We start from the raw sequence: 21,356 nt of genomic DNA, 5'->3' as shown, positions 1-21,356 counted from the left end.
TTTTAAAAATGACAACTTTCTTTTTCCTCTCTCTTAAAGTATAAGTCTCCACCAGTGCTGAAGTAGAGAGTCCTCCTAACTATGAGAGCTTTGTCAAAAAGGAGCAAATGAATGCTAAAGGCAGTTATTCCACACCCTTCAGCCATTTATTTTCTCTTTCCATTGATTTGAGGGACCTTTGGCTGAGCACAAAACCCAGAGCAGACTGGGTCTGGTAGAATTACTAGCGTAGCGTACCTTTTCAACACACTTACAGACAACTTTGTGGTGGTGGTTGAAAACACAGCTGCTAAAATATTTTCTTTTAGGTCTTACAGAGTGACAGTCACTCAGTATATGACTCATAATTTTACTGATGCACTTTGGTCCTGCACTTTGGTCACAACAACCCCAGGCAACCCTACAGGCTCGGGGAGGAGTGGCTGGAAAGCTGCCTGATGGAAAGGGACCTCGGTGTGCTGATGGACAGTCGGCTGAATACGAGCCAGCAGTGTGCACAGGTGGCCAAGAAGGCCAAGGGCATCCTGGCTTGTATCGGGAATGGTGTGGTGAGCAGGACTAGGGAAGTCATCCTGCCCCTGGACTCGGCACTGATGAGGCCTCACCTCGAGTACTGTGTTCAGTTTTGGGTGCCTCAGTACAGAAAGGATATTGAGGTGCTGGAGCAGGTCCAAAGAAGGGCAGCAAGGCTTGTGAAGGGCTTGGAGAATATGCCTTACGAGGAACAACTAAAGGCACTGGGGCTGTTTAGTCTGGGGAAGAGCAGGCTGAGGGGAGACCTCATTGCTCTCTTCAAATACCTGAAAGGTGACTGCAGTGAGAGTGGTGCTGGTCTCTTCTCAGTGGTGACAGGTGACAGGACAAGGGGAAACGGCCTCCAGTTGTGCCAGGGGAGGTTTAGGTTGGATATCAGGAAAAACTTCTTTACAGAAAGGGTTGTTAAGCACTGGAATAGGCTCCCCGGGGAGGTGGTTGAGTCACCATCCCTGAATGTGTTTAAAAACTGTTTGGATGTGGTGCTCAGGGACGTGATCTAGTGGTGGGTTGTTAGAGCAGTATGGTTAGGTTGCGGTTGGACTTGATGATCTTGAAGGTCTTTTCCAACCTGAGCAATTCTACGATTCTATGATTCTATTCTGTGATGAAGGGTTTCATTTCCATTTCAATTATGGAAAATAAATGAGGCAGAGAAGGCAGAGTTCAAAAACATCAGAAAGTCCCAAAGAGTCAACAGACATAGACTGAGTTGCAAACCTAGATCTGATCACGGAGAAAACTATTATGTAGGAAAGATTAATTGGGTTTGCTTGCAAGTTTTAGACTGACTAGAAGTTCCAGCAAACCCCCTTTAAAGGCACTGTTCACAGAACCTCTCACAAAAATAGTCATCAAATCCAAACCTCAGATTTCTCTCCCTGGCGTCTATTTATTGGTGAAACAACTAAGCAGAAATCATTGGAATCACGCATTACAAGCCCCTTTTGTGCACTATTTATTTCATTAAAGAAAATAAAGAAGAGGAAATGTATATACCACATTCCTATTACCCACAGGTTTTATTAATCACATACTTACTACTCAGCAGGCTAAAAGTTTTTTTCTTCCTCCTTTAAATTAACAATGGTATTTGGCACACCTTTTATTTCTGAATCAATTGAAGAGCTAGGTTCTTTCAGTTTTAACATGCTGCAATTAAAGCCTCAGTAATGTTCAGAGAGTACTGACTACAGCCACATTCTGCCAATAACCTCGCTTTTTCCTAGCATTAAAGAGAGGTCAGGAAATGCCTTTTAAGGCATTTAAACATCCTGCCAGTACAGAAGAATTAACAGCCATATCTTAGCCATCTACCAAACAGAACATGCCAGGACCTCAAAAATTTTTGACAAGAATTTCTCATACTTTGACAATTCCTGTCTAAAAATCCTTTTTGGGAGCCACTGACACAAAGTAAAATAATTAATATTTTGAAAAATTACAAGAGTGTGAAACAGGCCTGGATGTATTTGTTTTGACTTTCCAAACCAGTGGATCCTTCACTAAGCAATTTCTTTGAGCCCCCCAAACACTTTCTAATGGAGGTGTCACACATTCACAAAGTTTCTTGTAAGTACTTAAAAAAAAAAATAAATTGCCCATTGATTGATTGTTCTCAGAGCTGTTGCAATATTGTTTTGAAATCCATTTTTATCAATTTTGGCACAGCTACCTGCAGCGTGAACATTCCCTAACAAAGCGTGAGGAATTTGTCTTGCTACTGTTTCTTGCTGCACAGGTCCTCCTTTATAAAATTAGAGTTTCATTAAAATACTTTGCATCAGCTAGAAGGTATGTGATTCCAGCTATCAAAGTAATTCGTATAGCAACAGCAAAGAGAACTGGGAAGTGGAAGGCCACAAAGATGATAAAGGGCCTGCAGCATCTCCCCTCTGAGGAAAGGCTGGGTGACCTGGGTCTGTTCAGCCTTGAGAAAAGAAGACTGAGGGGATCTTATTAATGTTTATAAATATCTTAAGTGTAGGAGACAAAGGGACCTGGCCAACCTCTTTTCAGTGGTCTGTGGGGACAGGAAAAAGAGAAACGGCCAAAAACTGGAAGGAAGTTCCGCACCAATATGCAAAAGAACTTCACAGTGAGGGTGAGGGAGCACTGGAACAGGCTGCCCAGGGAGGTTGTGGAGTCTCCTTCTCTGGAGATATTCAAGACCTGTCTGGACGCCTATCTGTGCAGCCTGCTGTAGGGAGCCTTCTTTGGCAGGGGGGTTGAACTCAGTGATTTCTAGAGGTCCCTTCCAACCCCTACAATTCTCTGATTCTGTGATTCTGTGAAGTCTAAGTGATATGCTCACACTACAAGGTCAACAGCAAAACCAAATCCAGCCTACCGTCCCATCTAATACTTCATCCATGAATAGACAATGGAGGCTCAGGTGCCATAAATATCTTTTCATGTTTTATACCTTGTCTATATGCATTCTCCTACTGTCTCTTTTCTTTCATACTGAAAAGCTGAGTTTCAGAGAGATTAAGCTAAGTAGCATATATTAACTATGGTTCATTACACATACCAATGGAAAAAATATATCGGTTCTAAAACATAGAAGAGAAAAAATAAGTGCTACAATAGCACTGGCATAAGTTCTGATTCTATAAGGACTTTTTCAATGCATGGATATTTTTCTCTTTATTAAAAGAGATCAGATTTTTTTTCTGATCTGGAAGTTAAAATTGCAACCTGCATAGTATGGTCCTTTAACTACTTTCAGCCTTAGCAGCTTCAAAGCTTACTTTGCAAACCAAACTGTAATTCTTGATGCAAAAGCACAACGATCAGAAAAATGGTGTTTTAACAGCTGAATATCTGATGACCATATTGCTTGAAATCTTCTGTTATTTAACTCTTCTCAACATTTAATGTAATAACATGCTCCATTATATCTCTAATAATCAATGTAAAAATTGGGTTATCGAATGGCAGCATATTTATAGAGCATCCTTTACATTTAAAGATCTAAGCAAGCCTAATTACATGCCAAAATTTCAAGGATCCATTAATATGCTCTATTTGTCAATGCCGTTTTTGCTAAACATGGCATACCTTAGTCTATGTAAAATGTCTGATTGATTATAATCAATACACTGTTCAAACTACAAGACATTTTTTTGCAGTGTTGTGTAACATAAAATGGATTTTTTAAAAATGCAAGCTTGTGCCCATAATCCTCCATCAGAAACAACAGACTTTTAAACTGTTCTTTCACTATGAATAATACATTCTTCTAAAATCCTTTCAAAATGCAAAGGAGAGGCTCTAGAGCTAAACAGCTTTCAATGAAAAGATGGTGTCCGAGTTCACGGCTTCCATGCTCACATCTCATGCACATTACAGCCCTTTTCCCCTACCCTCCATATACAGCATACGCAAGCATTACCTCAACATTTTTAAAGCTCCATTTCTCATTCTGCAGGAAGATTGAAATGAACTTCCCATTACATAACTAATTAGCCTATTTTCCACAACTTTTCACTAAAATGAAGCAAATCCCATTACATTTGCTATGAACAAGATAAGAGCATAAAACCAGGTAAACAATTCTCCACTAATTTAATGGAGACATCCTACCAAATTATACCAGCTGGAGATACGGGACACCATGTTTAGAAATGTCTGTGTCACAGAAATTTTTAATGTTAAAAACAAAACAAAACCTTCAAAAACATTAGCCTTCATGCCTTTTTATTATTTGCTTAAGGGATTATTTCTATTTGATTTTGCAGGATTAGTGAAAAGATTTCAGATATGTTAGTAGCTCTGTAGAGGAGGATGTACAGTTGACAGAAGGTGTTTGAGTCCAAGTGAAATTTAAACTTAAACGCTGTAGAGAGGAAAGGAGGAGAGTGAAGGTCCAGGCTCTAGTTGTTTCTGTTCTATATTCAGATTCTATTCTGCTTTTTTCACTGTCCAGCACCTTTGCAGAACAATGTTTTGTTTTGTTTTGTTTTGTTTTTCCTTTCTTACACCGTTTTTCAATAGATCAACATGACAGAATACACCTCAGTGTATCTCATAAGATATAATTGTATGCTCATTAGTGGTCAAAGGTTAAAGCCTATTGGTGAAATTAACTGGATTATTTTGTTTAGGTCAAGGAAGGTTAACTGTAGTGCATGGATGTAGAAGAAATTAGCCATAAAAAATGGACAAGTTACATCAACAGAAAATTTTCATAAAGAAAATATAGTATTCCATAAATGGGCTCTAGAGCTTTATTTTTCACTTCTATGCTTGCAAAAAAACCATTTGGTTGAAAAGTAACTAATACCACTGTTTATTCTCAAAGCGCAATCAACATCAGCTTTGGCCCTAATGATCCTAAGAAAGAGATTAATAGTGAAGTCCTCTCTACATGAATCAATCAATATATGCTTAGTAAAAGAATCAGGTGTTTTTGGACCTGTCTTCTGTATTCTGATAAATGCCTTACATTGGAGTTCATTGGAAAAGGGAATTCTGTTCCTTTATGCTTTAACTTCCTACCACAAAAACTACTACCACAGCCCAAAAGTGGACACAGCTCTGCAAAGGGGCTTAGTTTACGTGCGTGATTTTACAGGAGACCGAACTGAACACAGAAGTTTGAGCTGTGGTTTTGAGGCTCCATCAACCAAGTATTAAGTATGTTTAACCTAATAAACCATGCCCAGAATCTTTGGAAAGTCACCTAGACATAACACTGAGAGACACTGAGGTTGAGGAGGGCAAAGACACCTTCATGTCCTCGGGAAAAATAAACAAACAATCAACATCAAAACAACCACAGATTAAGACAAAGATTTGGAACAAGAATATTACCTAAAAGGAGCCTAGGAACTGAGTGGCAAAGTGCTTTTCCATTGACAGTCTTCTGCCGTGTACAAGAAAACTGATTTTCAATTTTTCTAATTAAGTGTGATTTCAAGAAAAAAAAAAAGTTATTCCCTTAGGAATATTATCTAAAACCAGAAACTATCTATGCAACCACAAACACTAACATGAAAAGGTTCATTTTTGCAATGTGTTTTTGAAAATTACTATTTTAGGGGATAACCCTTTTCTACACAATGCACACAATATCACCATAATCCAAAGTATTCAAATTTACCAACAGCTTTTGTAGTTAAGATGGGTAGAATACCTTGTGCTGGAATTTGGCAAAAGACAAATGTTTTACATTAATAAAAACTCAGATGATGGTAACATTCCTCCAAGTCTATTTGGAAACAAATACAGAATTCCTGCTCAATTTATTTTCAACTGCATCCCAAATGGTATAAAATTTTGGCTATAACTGACATACAATTTCAGATGCCAAAAAGTGGCAATTGCAGATGTCCCCCTATAGCATCCATTTTAATCTAGAATCTCAAAAATCCTACTGGCCAGTAAAGTCTGACTTTTGCAATTGGATGAATGTCTAATCACAGAAAACATCAATATTGATTTACAGGAGAACAGCCCTTATCTTCTTTGGTACTACAGCATTTCTCAACATAGTATTGCAGAATAAGAGAATTTTCCAGAAGATGCAACACATCTTCTGCACAGTAATATCTGTCCATAAAATACCTATGCAGTAATCCAAGACAAATGAGCGAGTTCTTGGATTTAATCAAATTTGACTATATATCATGTAACATACCAACTAACAATATAAAACCCTAAGAGATGTTCACGTTTGTATGTTGGCAGGAGGTAAGTCCTTACCCGCCTTGGTGGAATCCTTACTGAAGTCAAAACCCACATAATTCCCTGCCCCACCACTGCGCTTGCATGCTTTTGATTAGCTACATGGAGACAAAACATGCAAACAAACCCATGTTTAAATGACACCACTAGTTCATGCAATATCTTCCCATGATTTCCTATCAACTAATAGTTGGTTTCACTCAGAGAAAATATTCTCCTGTAGACTTGCTTTTGAAAACATCTGTCTTTTTTTCCTAATGAGTCAGTTGTGGTCTCTAAAGATCTGCATCTTATATGAAGGAACACTTCAGCATCTTGTCATAGATTCTCTTTAACTGCTGGGAGTTCCATGTCCTACTTCCACGAAAGACAGCTCATTTAAAAAATCAAAATTAGCTGCATGTCTTTTTAAAATTCTGCCCACAAACTGTCTGTAGGATTTTTCTGTAGATTTCACTGTGATAATTTCACTATTTGTTAGCTTGGCTTTGATGTCTCTTTCTGCTCCATCTGCTTTGAAATATGCTGTTATTATTCTATTAATAAAGACCCATTTTTTTCTTTTTTTTTTTTAGGTTGAGCTGTGTTAAAAGGTGTTCAGAAAGACAGTAACATAAAAAAATCTCCAAGTGAATGAACTACCTGGGGACTTATAAAAAGGATACAAGGACAATGATACTGTATCTCAAGTATAACAGCAGACATATATAAAATATATGGCACGAGACAAAAATTACTAAGAGTAAGAAAGAATACTTTTAAGTGGATTAGGGTATTTTTGCCGATTACATTTTTTATACACTGCTGGTGAGAGGTTGTGACTGAATTCAAAAAGGCAATGCATGTAAATACTTTAGATGATTCCACATCAGGAATAATTTAATATTTACACTGTGCATTATTTTTGGGGGAAAAAAAAAGCTATTACTGACTACGTATTCTATGGCTGAATCTCGAGCACTCATGGTGGGTTGCAAGCTGCATGTAAACCACGTGTTTTTGAGGAGCTGGAGCTGAAGTATCCCCTCTATTTTTTTTTTTAATAAACTGTTAGTCCTGCTTCATGGCTGGGTTCCTACGAACTGTGGTAACACAACCAATAACATTTTTCTTATGTTATCATTACTTAAATGAAAAGGATTTACAAAGCTTAAAAGCTTTAAAATTCTGAGATCAAATCTGACCAATACCTAAGGACTAATACCTTAAAGAAATACGAAGTTCCAAGTGTCAATAGGCAAATACGGAAAGCTGAAATGAGAACATTTCCTCCTAAAGTTTTTACTGTGATACAGATATTACTAAAATTAAATGTCCTCCTCCGTTCACTAAATCATGCTTTCACAATCATAATGTTTTACTTTATTACGTAGCAATACAAGCAGAAAATACAGGAACGTTTCAAATTTATAGAGAACAAGCAACGGGCAGACCTATATTCAGTTTAGATTGTACAAAATATAATATACATTTCAGCAACATGAAAAACAAGAAATAATCTTTTTTGTGGTTTTTGCTTGGTTGATTGGTTTTGGTGTGGGCTTGTTTTTATTTTCTTGTTGTTTATTTCAGTACTGCAAGAAAAACAGTTTCTTTGTATTTCCAGTGGTAACCCATGTTTACAGAAAGATCCTTTTTTTTTATTAACTTCTGTAAATTGAGATGATAACCTTTTCAGCAAGCAAAAGCCTGTGGTGGAAAATAAGGCAATACTCCAAAACAGCTTTCATATATAACTGCCCGTTTATAGTATTGCTGTTAGATATTTCATAATGAATTTTCTAATATATGTCTGTATATGTAATTTCCCTCAATATAGTAAATACAGATTATTCACATATACATTCAACACTGTGTTGAAAAAAGTTAAATAGACTGGCTAACTCAAGGAACACAAAGATTATGAAGCTTCAGAATTTAGGAAACAAACTCCTGTCTTCTGAAATTACTTCAGCAGTTTGATCAGAAGTGCCTAATTAATTTTCTTGCAAATATAATAAAGTTTTAGTTCTTCATTAAAAAAAAAAAGGCTTTACTTTAAGCATAGTTCCTACCGTTCATTTTAAGCTTTTGTTTTTTCTGCAGAATAAGATGTTGCTGTTCACTGATATGATCATTCATAGATACTGTATTTACTTTGCTAAGACTGTGATCTGTCCTGATCCATATCCAATTGTACAAGATATCAGTTCACTAATATTGATTAACTGTGAAATAACCCAGACATAAACTCTAGGGCAGTATAATTTATTCTTCCCTCATTATTCTGACATTCTACTTTCTTTACTAGAAAGTAGGTTCTTGTCAGATTTTTTTTTCTTTGCTGTTTTCTACCAGCAGAAACAGAATAATGAGCTATCTGGATCCTGAGTTTGGCCTACTGTTACAGCTCTTTCCTACTTCTGATATACCAGAAAAAAAATATATAACTAGGAAAAAATATATTACTAGAAAAAATATCATTGCATTTTTTTTATATCTAATCAAATTGTTATTATTCCACCTCCAGGACTTCTGACTCACCGGTATCAGGTTGCCTGTTCTGTTGAGTTAATACCCTGTATTGCATGTATTAGAAATACAGCCTTTTGCATTGAAAGCTGAAGCCTGATCTTGCTCCCAATTAAATCAATTGCAACGTTGTTATAGACAAAACCACAAAACACGGACTATACTTGGATATAGTTACATAGGTGTGTCTTCTATATATCTATATGTACACTCTTTGTATTATTCAAAATTCACCAGAGTGGGAGAGAGAGACCATTACGAGAAAATATAATGTAAAAATTTCATCCTTACTATAAAAAAATCAAACTAAGAAATTACATCCTGAAGTAAAGCTCTGCCAGCTCAATCTGAACGGATTTACATCAAAACCACAGGAAACTCGTAAGTGAGAGCGGTACCAGACACCCAGTTTCTACCTAGGCTACCTACGTCTTGCTACAAAGAAAGCTATGCAACGTATGGTCAGTGTAGCTGGTATGTCTCATCCTTAAGATATTTACTTAAAATATGTTTTATATGTGAAGTATCTTCTTGACAATGATAGCAGTCTTCATTCAGCCTTGTTTCCACCACAGTTCTGTTTTCTAGGCCAAACAGAGATTACCATCATATTCAGTAATCTACACACGCAGTAAGACTTCCACAAAGATGCTGAGGTCAGGCTTTTAACTCTGTGTTTAGTAGAGACAGCCATAATTCTCCTGACTTTCATAAGTAATATAATTGTTGCTCTGAGCAGTAGCTAAAAAATGAGGGAGTCATAATTTGGAAATCTTTCAATTTTATGGAAGAAGTCTAATATCAGAAGACTAAAGTAATTTACATTAAAACTTGCATGTTACATGTAGGATTCAATACCGTGAAACGTATTTTATATTACATTCCAAAACATTTCATTTGAAATAGACAGATCCTTTCAGACTTCAAACTTTTCATTAGGAAGTTCCTAGCTTCAAAGATGTCAATTCTATTACTCCACTTCTGTAAAGATACTTTTCTGGTGCACTGCAGGGCTGTAAAATAGCAAACAGCTGGTCATAGAAGAAATTGATCATTATGGATTATACTGTAGTTACATTTTAAAGTGAGATGGCAATGGCTGTATGAAATAATTTCATCACACTCTGAAGGAGAAGATAAAGGTTGCAAAGCAAACTACAAAGTTAAAATGCATGATATTTTTATGAACGAGAAAAGACAAAGGATCTGAGTCAGTCCAAGGAAGTTATCATCACTCCACCCACTGATTTGAAAAATCTTTGTTTCAGATTCTTCTCCAAGGCCCCTTCTTCCTCTTACTTACATAGGCAGTCTTACTGACCTCACTTGCACCAGTAGCTTCTAAATAACTACTCAGAGGAGAAAGTGACTTCTCCCCTTTGTGGTCTGTAGCACAGGAGGCACTGCACTGCATTTCAACAGCAGAGGAGGGCTTCAAGTTGGGTAATTTCTGTCTAAATGTCAGGTAAAACTACCTACAGTTAAGGCAGGCTTTAAGGTACGCTTCCTTTAACTGACACTCAGGGTTGGCAAAGATGGTCTAAATCTCACAGTGAGATCAAGATTGCCTGATTGAGTGCTACCTGTCTTAAAAACACCTCAGACCCTAAGTTCCCTAAAATCTCCTGGGAACAATCTCTCAGTTATAAATCCCTCATATGCAGAAAGCAGTTCCCTGGTTCAGGCAGGAGAACAGGCGTGTTCCCTTCCAAGCACACTCCGGCATACACAGGAGCTTGGTTCCCCGCATGGGAGCCACAGCTCCTAGTGCAGTTACCAAGGACAGCTGGATACCTCACTGTGTTGACCCAAAGGGTTCCTTTGAAGTGTCTAACTTTTTGGACAGACTGCCCAGAGACCCAACATACCAAGTTCAAGGACTTCGAATATCCTGGTGAAATCAGAAACCTATTTTTCAAGTGTGTGACTCACATAAGTTGGGCAGAACTAATCAAAATCTAAATAAACTGCAAAAAAACACATTAGGCAGACTGAAATCTAGCTTCTAGTCAGGTAATGAGGCAAAAGTTAGTGTTTACAGTGCATCTTAGGAAAATGCAAAATGAAATTCCAAAACATTAGTCAAATTTAACATTTTTTTAAACATAAAATCTCTGAAAGAAGTCATTACTTTATTTCAGTTGTATGTACTGTATTTTTATTTAATAGCATGTTTGTGTTTGACCTGTTGTAACTAGATACGCACAACACCTAATAATTTTAGCTACATTTTAGCATATAAAATTTATTTCATGCTTTTGGACCTGATCATTCTCTGCTCTGGACCTGTTCCACCAGCATCCGTAAGGTCAAATATCAACATCTTTTTCACACAAATATCATAACTGATTACAGTATAACAAGCAATCAGGAATTTTTAATATTTGACATTTAAGTCTGCAATTTTGCTACCAGGCTTTATTTTATTTTGTATCGGCTCAGTGGTTACATTTTGACTTTTCTTATTAGTCAGACTGGTACGGGGGAGATAAAGGACCCATTTAAGCTCTACATTTAGGAAACAACTTCTTAGAAAGACCCAATTCCTGGACACATCCATTCTGTTAAAACTTCTAAGTCAACCTTGTCAGGTGGGAGGGCTTCCTGGTGGGAATGGCTGTGGAGAGGCAGATTTAGCCTACAAAAATGAATAATACAAAGCAAATTTCAAATGAACCAAAAGAATTAAGAGAGTTTTTAATTTATAGTCCCACTAAGATGATGGGGTGTAATATGGGCCCCTGGAAGTAAAACTGTGAGAGAAAGGGATGAAGAAAATGAGTAAATAAAGGTCAATGGAAAGCCTGCTTTTGGACACTGGTGAATAAACTGAAACACAGCCATTTGCACATTGATTTGAAGGTCTCACTGTCGGTAGTAGGAATGAGAAACCTAAACTCTTTTCCATCATCAAGATGTGTAAAACCACTCTATACTTTCACATAAGTCTACTTTACCAGAAGGAAATCCCCTCTTCCCTCACACTTACATAGTGTTACACTATAATTTGTGAGAAGGGGGGTATTCTTTGTTATTCGGGAAGATTTTATTGTTCTGCTTTTGTTTTTTTTAATAAGAAATAGAAGTAAGTAGTGAAATATCTAAAGTGTTGATGAAAGTTAAGGTGGTGGAGGGGAGAGGGGCTGAGACTGAGGGAAGGTAAGGAGGAGTAGGGACTGCAAACATTCCCATTCTCTGAAGCCTTAACTGAACAGCTGGGGATTTTTTCCTCCATTTCTATTGTTCTCCCTCCTACTTCTCTTTCTAAACCTTTCCCCTCTTCCACCCCTTTCCTATTGCTTCCTTTTCGTTCATCCTTCTGAGCTGTGCCGGCGCCAAGGGAGAGGTCCAGAGCAGGAGGGAAGGTCCAGCAAGCCTGAAATAAAAAACATTACAAATAAAAGATAAAAAGGATCCAGAAATTCAAATGAACTAACCTAACATTTTCAAATATGCTTTCCTCTGTCTGCCACTGCAGACCAGTGTGACATAGGTCTCTACTGCAGAGATGATTTTGATCTTAAAAGATCCAACAGTAAAGAGTAGTCAGGTTATTCTGATGATGATTAATACTTAAAACATTAATTAATATTTGTGACCAAGTATCAAGAATTTCTGAACCCATTCTAAAATTTCTGAAATGAAATGTCATACTATACAGGATTGTGCATAAAATATAATCATCATCATCATCCTGCCATTCTTGAAATAATTTATTTCTTTAAACTGTAATTACTTTTCTTGTAATTGCTCCTTTCATTAGCATGTCCCTGAGCAAATTTTCCTCGTTCAGCAACCCTGGACCACCTACTCACACAGAGCAGCTGTTATGGTTAGACCTAGCAACATCAAATGGCAGAGCCTAGCTAATATCCACTACCCTTACTGAGAAATTCAGCTGTGTTCTTCTATGTCTCCACAATCTACGGTCATGAGATCTTTATAATGCTGTGTCAACACTGTACTTCCAAATCTGAGTCAAAATGCATGACTGAAAAAGGAAATGTTATGGTGCAGAAATGAAACTGAGGAAAGAGCTGACTTCATCAAGTCAGCTAGGAATATTATCCTTGAAAATCCATTTTTTGTGAAGACTGCTCACACAATGCATTTTTGAGGTACAGTGCAAAAAACAAAGGTAGAAATATAAATACATATCAAAGAAATGAGATGAAGACAAAGAGGTGGCAAAGTGCATAACATGACATGGTAGCTGCTGCTAACACTGTGAAAGAAGAGGACGATAGCATAATGCACAGGGCAGTAGCACAAATGGGCAAGTTTTTCTGCATCTCACTGAAAAAGCCTTTTTCAGAGTTGCTTACAACTTTCTGATTCAGATCTTCTGCTGTTTGCTGATCTACTGATAACTTTTTGACACAATAACTATACAGTTACATACATTCACATATGTAAAGTCTAAGTTGATTCCATTGACATCCACATAATCCTTATCTTTCAATTATTTGCAGAGGTTTTTCAGAAGAGGTCCACGATTGTACCCAGTAACTGAAGTGCCTGGATTTTATGGTAGAACTCTGCAAGGAGAACTCATTGAAGCTGTAGGATTTATAACCTTATAAATAGACAGAATATTATGTGAAATGATGAAAAAAAAAAAAGGGATGAAATCTTGGCCCCAACAGAAATCTTTGGGAATTCTGTCATAGCCTAGAACTGATACAAACTGTTTAAAAATACATATTGATTTCTGTAAAAAAAAAAAAAGTGAAGAAGTGGAAATTCAAGTAAAACCTTAAAGCCATGAAGATTTTAGTGGCCAAAAAATCAGTTTTCAATCAAATATTTAATTAAGAAATCAAGATTTCAACAGGTGGGAAGAGGAAGGATGGGATTTATCTTTCTTTAGCCATCAAAATTTTAGGAATCCGTGCTCTCTCTCTTTCTCTCATTAGTGGAAAGAGAGAGGTGTTTTAGAAAGGTTGTTCATCGCAGCTATCCACAGATGCCTCTTGGGATATAACCCATAGCTCTCTGGAGGTGTCTGTATATCTCCATAGACTACAAAGCTTTAAGAGACTGTGTTAGACTTCAATGACTAACTTTCAGATGGCTAAAATGATGACTAGCTTAGCTCTGAAAACCCATTTTTTAAACAGCAATGTTAAGGGAGATCAATCTAGCCTTTTGTGTGAATCACTTCATCAAAATCTACAGAAAAATATGTTTTGTCAGGAAATTTTGACCAGCATATGTATTTTGACCAGCACATATAAAGGATCTGGTTTCTGTACACGTGCCACCCACCAGAGCAGGGCACATCCTCATGAATGGTAACGCAGTATGCTTCTCTCATAAAATAGTAAACAATGAAAATAGCATCAGTGTGCTGATGAATTATCCCACTAAAGCACAAGTGACATAACATCAAGATTTAAATCTACTTTATCTTTTCATTGTGCACAATGTACATTAATTGTCTACGACTGACAAACACACAATAGAAACCGCTAACCTTTTCAGGGTCAACCTTGCAGGTGGCCCATTTACTGAACTTCAACTATATGTACAGAGAAAACATAACTTCATCTTTTTTCTTCTGCAGTTTGAAACAACAAGTTGATAGGAAATTATAAACCATATACTAGAAAACTGACCTATTGTGCAGCATGTCAGGTTTTATCGAGTGTAATCAGAGGCAAATACAAGACAAGAAATAATAAAACTGAAATTTTGTTAATTAGAACACTGTATAAATAATCTCTTTTGTAGTTACCCAAATAGGAAGCTTAGTTTATAGTATTTAATAGATGTCGTATGACAGTTTGCTTGTAACATTTTTATTGTCATGCAACTTCTACCTTAATATTTATTGGGTGAAGGATCTTTCAGTAAAATACTGTAGCCAAGTAAAATATTTTTCTTTGTTATAAAAAGTAATTTTGTATTACAGATCAAGCTCACAATGGTGATGCTGCAAGTACTAAATACACAGTGTATCACTGTAAGTCAGTGAGTTACATCAACGCCTATCAACAAGAGCTGCTAGCATTCAGTAACAGTTGAGACCAGATTCTGTGTCCGAAGATGCACATAACTGTCTTTGTTCTGCTCATACATTTTTGTGTTTTGTTCATTCAAATTGCTCTAATAAAGAGGATGTTTTTAAACACCAAACTGTACTATACCACAATCAAACAGAAAGAAGGACCAGTACTTCCAACACCATGCAAGTACAATTATAGTTAACTTCAAGTTAACTATAAGGCAACCTAAAACTACTCTATTCAAAGCATACATATGTAATGCCTCTTTCAGATCCTAAAATTACCTCTAATTAACAAGATGCATCTTGCATCTGTTTGGCATAAACACTGCTCAGCCCCTGTGTGAATCTCCTTGTTAAAACCTTTTGCTGAATACACTGTGCTACCGTGGTATTTGTCTACACAGCAAATTTAGCCTTTCTTCAATCAAGTAAACAATATCCCGTTAAAATTTGATTTGTGTCAGATAGCCCTTTTATGTTGACCCTGTATGCCTGAGTAGAGGGAGGATTTTGATGAAAGAAACCACAGTGAACAGAACAGGGTGCAATAAAAGCATGTGGCATATGGCATGTTTGGCAAACTCAAGACCAGACTTCCACCAAGTCATTTAGTAATTACCAAGGTACAAAAAATATCATTGGATCCTTTCTGTATTATTGCCCTTTAAGTAATAATAATAGCAGTAGTGCCTTAGCCTGGACCTATAGCTGTCCAAGGGCTGGTAGCAGCTGTCAGAGGACCACAGTACTGCCCACACAAATTCTCAGCTGTTTTCAGAGCTCCACATTGACTTGGATGTTCAGTGACTGCACGTCAGCTGGGCACTGCTCACAGACATTGGGAGAAGTTCACCTGGGAAAGGACGCCTATGTAAATCAAGTTTCATCAGAGCTTAGGGTACTTCAGGAAGAAGAATCATGAGTATACAAAGACAAAATAAGAAGCCTGGAGAGTGCCACTTATGGGTCACCGTGCCACCACTGACGGCAGTCACTCCTTTTAAACCCACTTCTGCTACTTTCAACCTCAAAGGGCCAAGTCCAAGAAGATATTATTACGTGTACTGCAGTAACTGTGAAGGAATTATGCCACAGCAAAAATCTCTATTCCTAAAACAGAGATACTGCTGCAGACTGGTTGTTGCTTGAGTCCTGACATGCTGGAAGGCCTGGGGCATGCAGAGGAGCCAGTGGTGGCGAGGCACAGGGAGGAAACCAGGGAGACAATGCAGCTTTGCAGCTTTTCTCAGGTGGCAGTAGCTGGTATCAGTGTATATAAATTTACAATACTGTAAAAGTTAACTATCTATTTCTAATCAAGAGTGTTTGTTGAGCTCTAAAAGACTGTATAATGTTTTGGCTAAATCTCTATCACAATAAAAACATCAGTAAAAAGAACTACCTATATGACCATCTATGAACACGTCTATCTTTCTATCTCAGAATATCACAGTCATAAAAACAAGCTAACTATATTCATGCTAAGCAACCTGAGATATACTTAATAATCTGAAGGTCTACTTCATTTTTTTGTTTTAATTATTTGCAGATGATTCATGGAGATGAAAAATCACACTTTGTTCTTCAAAGATAAATTTCATAGAAAACAGTTCCAAAACTGCAATAAAAACGTTTCAGAAGGATTCAGTACACTAAAGAGATTAGTGTCATTGTGGAATACAACAAAAGAAAAGATGAAAAAAAAAATGGTTTAAACTATTCTAACGTGTGTACATGGGAAACAATAATCTTCAAGTCACGTTACCCTGGTAATTGTTCAAAGGTCATAAAATAATTAGTACCTTAACAGAGGTGATGATGTTACACTGTAATCTTCACACCATTTAAAAATAGCATTTTGTTTTCTTCTGTCAGTCAGGATCTGAGTTTAAGGAAGCTACAAACTGGTTTAAATCCAATTCTCTGGATGACTATGTTGACAGTGTCACAGATTACATAATTTTTCACCAGGAAATTGTCATCTTTTGCCTTCTGTTCAGAAATTCCAGAAGTTCTTAAAGGATTTGGCTCCAGATTTTGACAGAGCACTGCATCCTCTGAGAAGACCAACGGAATTCAAAAGTATTCATATCGGGGCAAAACTACCAATCCTCTCATTAAACACTATTAAGTTGGTGGTGGTGTTTTTTTTTTTCTTTTTTTAAAACAAGCAGGGAGAAAACAAAACAACATTGTGGAAGAGAAAGAAACTGCTTTTAGAATAATGACAAGACAAGAGAGCTAAGATAACAACAATCTAGGAAAAAACTAATTAGGAAAAGCTATTTTAAAGAGCACTGTGATGAACTTTCACATGTATTCCTTGTAGAAGACAGCCCATGATAGAAGACTGGCTCAAGTCCATTGTGGCTCCCCTGGTTGGTAGGAATGTAAAAAACTGAAACAGTAAATGAAAGATTCTTGGGAGTATAAAGAACTGTGCAGAAGGAGAAATCCTTGAGAATCCTTTGCAGAGAAATGCAGCATGGAGAGACAGTGCCAAGGGCATCCCAGTGTGGCACAATACCTGGCTCAACAGCAGAAGGCACAGCCACAGCCCAGCTCCAGGTGAGCACAACAGGCCTAATTGGGGGCAGGATACTGCATATAGAGGCAGAACCTGAGCAAAAAGAGTGTGAATACAGCTGCCCTGCTTCTGCTGCAGCCCAGCTTTGCTGAGAGATAGCTTGGACGTCTGTGCCCAATCCCAACGGAAACCCCCGCCCAGTTAGCCCAGCAAACTCAAGAGAAAAGGGGCTGGGATTGCTCTCTGGAAATGCATAGGGAAGACAACCAGAGGGAAGCAAAGATGTAGAGAAGGAATATTGCTGTTTGGGGACAGCAGCAGCACAAAAACAAAGGAGTATAAGCTGTCTGAGAATAAATGTTGGGCATCAAAGAGGTTTTCAACAGCTGGAAGAATCAGGCCCAAAGAGGTGAGGTGGGAATGGTGCCTCAGCTAAATCTGCACTGGAGCTCAAACAGAGCAAGTCCAGCTCAGCACCACAGCAGAACAGAGCTGAAAACCCCACAGGCCTCTCTAGTCCCATCTTCTACGTGGAAAAATGTGAAAAGATATTCTTCCATTGCCAGCTGAGGCCACTACAGTGGATGAAAGCTTGCATTTGGGTCAGCGCTCTGGGCACCACAGTCATTAACTCCTGTTCACCTGTCATACATTTTTATTTGCTAGTAAGTACTGCTTATAATAGCTAGTTATGAATGAAAAATTGCTTTCCAAATCTTTTTGTTTACAAATACCTTAAATTCCTAAATTCACACATATCAAATGAGATGTAAACAAAAAATAGAAGATGCCATACAAGTCTGGACACGCATCACTTTCGGGAGTTAGTGCAGTAAGTACTCCCCACACTCAATGTAAGACGCAGTTACATCATCACTTCTAGAAACAACACTGCAATTCATTAGACAAAATTTTCATTCTTCCTTCCAAAAATAACACTTGTCTCTTACACTAACTCTGCTTTCAGTCGTGTTAGTCATAGCATAGCTATGGAAACACCAAGCTGGAACCGATTCCACCAACCCAAATCCTACTGTGCCCACATAATGCAGGAGGTAGAGGTATCCTCTTTCAAAATTAGTTCCTTTATCTCTTTTATTAAATCACACAACCTCAAATTTCTGCAAATGAAATGTATGTATGACTATTAGATTACTGAGCTACTCAGACAACAGGTGCTTTGCTGGCAAAATCTGGGTGCTGAAAATAGTGGTTTCTAAACTTTTTATCTCAGGCTTTAAGACTTAGGTGAGCAGGACTGGATCTTCAGTCAGCAACTATGTGTACAAAATTACCCACTCAACACACCTGCAATATTGAAAGAAAGGACAAAGGGAACATTATTATGGAAACTGCAGCCTAGTTACTATATTTCAGTGCCTTAGCAATATCAAAAATGCTTTTCTAACTGTCAATTTCACATAATTTAAAGAATAAAATTTAAAAATAAGGGGGGAGGGAAATGAAAAGAGAGGTGGAAGGTAGATTTTCAATCAGCATGGTATTTTAAAGGCTTTCTTTCAAATTAAATCATGAGAAAATAAGCAGGCTGAATCTTCTTACAGGGCAGAGTATTGACACAACAGATTGTAACTATTTCTGAGAAGTCATCATAATCCATCATGGAAATATCTAGACAGTGGTTTTTGGACACAATGGATTACTGACCCCAATATACTGTCAAAAGTATTCCGTCATATCAATGCAGAAACCATGCACAAATATGCGCTAAATATTTTTACCATATTTAAGCTGGAAAAAGCCACCTTCAATACACAAGAGCTGTTTTACTAAACAGTAAATTAATAAAAACAACAGCAATTTATTTATTTTTCAACATGACTAATTTCACAAAAGAATGCTGAAGACTTCTAATACACACTTTCTTCTTTAAAGGCGGCTGTTAAGTCAGAGAAACGTACATATGAGTGTTACAAGCCTCAAACTTCCAAATGAATTAGAAACTGGCCACACGGTTTTGCTTATATCGCAGTAAGAAAATAAATATATTCTCTGTAACTTACTTTGGTTTCCACATCTAATATACAGCTTATGTTTATGATCAGTTACAAATCCCTTAAGGCTGTTTATATAAAATACATTAAGCAATCCCATCACAAGTAAACATAAAGTAAACTACAGAGAATGCTGCAGATCCAAGCATTCAGTACTTCCACTTTAGCATAATATTGCACTGTATCTCCTTCCAGAAAAAATCAAAACCACCAACAAGCCTGTCATCTGGAAAAATCCTTCCAAACCGTATTTTAAAGAACCAATATCCTGCCTCTACATCAGGGGCAGCCTCTGTTAAGCATTTAAGCACTATCCATGAAAAGTAACAGTTCCTTCTCCAGTCCTGAACTCTCAGTGACCGTCACGGAAAGTAAGTTTCCCATTCCCTGCCAGCCAGTGGCATTAATAATCATCAAAACAAAACGAAACACCTTCAAGCAAATATCTGTTTCTGATTAATCTCCATCCCAATGAATTAAATTCATAAGAGGCAACCTGCTGCCTTGTTTACGCCTTTTTAATATGAGGAGCAGAAGTTGGATAGAAGGGTTTTGCTGCCCTCGGGGCTACGAAATATGCCTCGTGTGGCAAGGAGCCAGATCACCCAGAGAGCCTCCTTTGCTGTTTCTCTCACAGCTATTTTCTAATGGATAATTTTTAAACAGACACACACAAAACACAAGTCACCAGAACACAGGGCTGGGGTTTTTGTTCTTGTCTGAAGTCCTGCAAGTAGTCATACTCAGAACAAGGATCTCAAGATTTCACCCATTTCAGTTTGGGGATTTTTTTCTGGACAGGAGGTGTGCGTGTTTGGGGTGGGGGGGGTTGGTCTGCGCTTTTCCCCCCACTGCCGTCCCCTCATGACAGCACTGCACACAAACACCTCTCTTCAGCCTCACAGACCCAGCCTCAATTAGTGCAATGCTTTGCACGCATCCGAGCAATCAGGAGGCAGAGAGACGTAGCTCAGTCCCCATGTGCACTGCACTGAGACCTTCAGCTAAGAGTGGAAAGAGATTTCTTTAAAATATATATATATTCAAATCTCACAATGTAATTTACACAGCGTGGAAACGCCTACAAGGAGATGAAGTACCTGCACTGGGGAGATGTTCAGTTGTTCACTTCATCTTCCGTTGACAAGGAAACCGAACCGCACTTCATTCTCCAGGAAAACCTTCCACTGCCATCATTTGAAAATGTATTTATTTGTATATATGCATATAGCTATCAGCATCATCATCATGATAATATTAACCACCATAAAATACTGCCGGCAAAAGAATAAAAAAGTCAAGGTGCAAAATGTGCAAAAGTAAGGATCATTTCTTTGGCTGCATATTTTGTTCTGTTATCTTTAAGGAGGAAAAAAAGTATTTAAAAATGTTAACTGTAACAGGCTGCAAGAAAAGTTTCAGTTAGAAACAGGCATCAAAAACTGAAAAAGAAGAAAAAAAAAAGCCCTGCTGATTGCACTGAGTGTCAAAAAAAGAAATAACAAAAAAATAATAAAATTAACATCTTGCTCTGTGGCTTCCACCAGTATTGCAAGACTACAAACTCTTTGTAAACACTGCTGTAAAATGCATTTGCAAATCCCATCTCTATAAGGAAAAAAAATACCCTGAAAAAACACCCAAAAATAAAAATAAAACACCAGAGAAAATCCTCCGAAGGAAAAAAAAAAAAAAGTCAGAAACATGCCTTCTCTCTTATCTTTAAAAAGCAGCATCATATTTCACATCGCTTTCTGTGCACAACAAAACCAGTTGCATATACAGACATATAGCTACTCAACGTATCGCAGTTGTTGCTGGACTGGCAAGTCTCTATTATTATTATCATCATTTCTCATTCCCAGTGACTCCCGGCCCCAGCAGCACCTTTTGCTCACAGTTTAGGAACCATCGCATGCTAAGAAAAAAAACTTGTCATCAGCAAAAGATCAAATCCATTTAAACAATAATCAAAGAGGAAGAAAAAAAAAGAAGCAAAAAAACGGAAAAACAAAAAACAAAAAACCAAAAGGAAGAAAAAAAAACAGGACAAAAAAAAAAAAAAAAA

At 37.4% G+C, this 21,356-nt stretch overlaps 1 protein-coding gene across 5 annotated transcripts in view; it reads right to left on the bottom strand.

Annotated features, from left to right (window-relative positions):
* The window catches only part of RALYL (RALY RNA binding protein like), a 380,979-nt gene extending 360,067 nt beyond the window's left edge, over nt 1-20,912 (bottom strand). For all 5 annotated transcript variants that reach the window (XM_021387920.1, XM_021387926.1, XM_021387925.1 and 2 more), the window contains exon 1: nt 20,389-20,912. The gene's annotated coding sequence lies outside the window, so the exon portion shown is untranslated. The remainder of the gene's footprint in view (nt 1-20,388) is intronic.

Source organism: Numida meleagris, chromosome 2 (genome assembly GCF_002078875.1).
Source record: "Numida meleagris isolate 19003 breed g44 Domestic line chromosome 2, NumMel1.0, whole genome shotgun sequence".
Classification (NCBI taxonomy): domain Eukaryota; kingdom Metazoa; phylum Chordata; class Aves; order Galliformes; family Numididae; genus Numida; species Numida meleagris.
The sequence above is the reverse complement of the archived record's forward strand: the minus strand, read 5'-3'. Positions and strand labels throughout refer to the sequence as shown.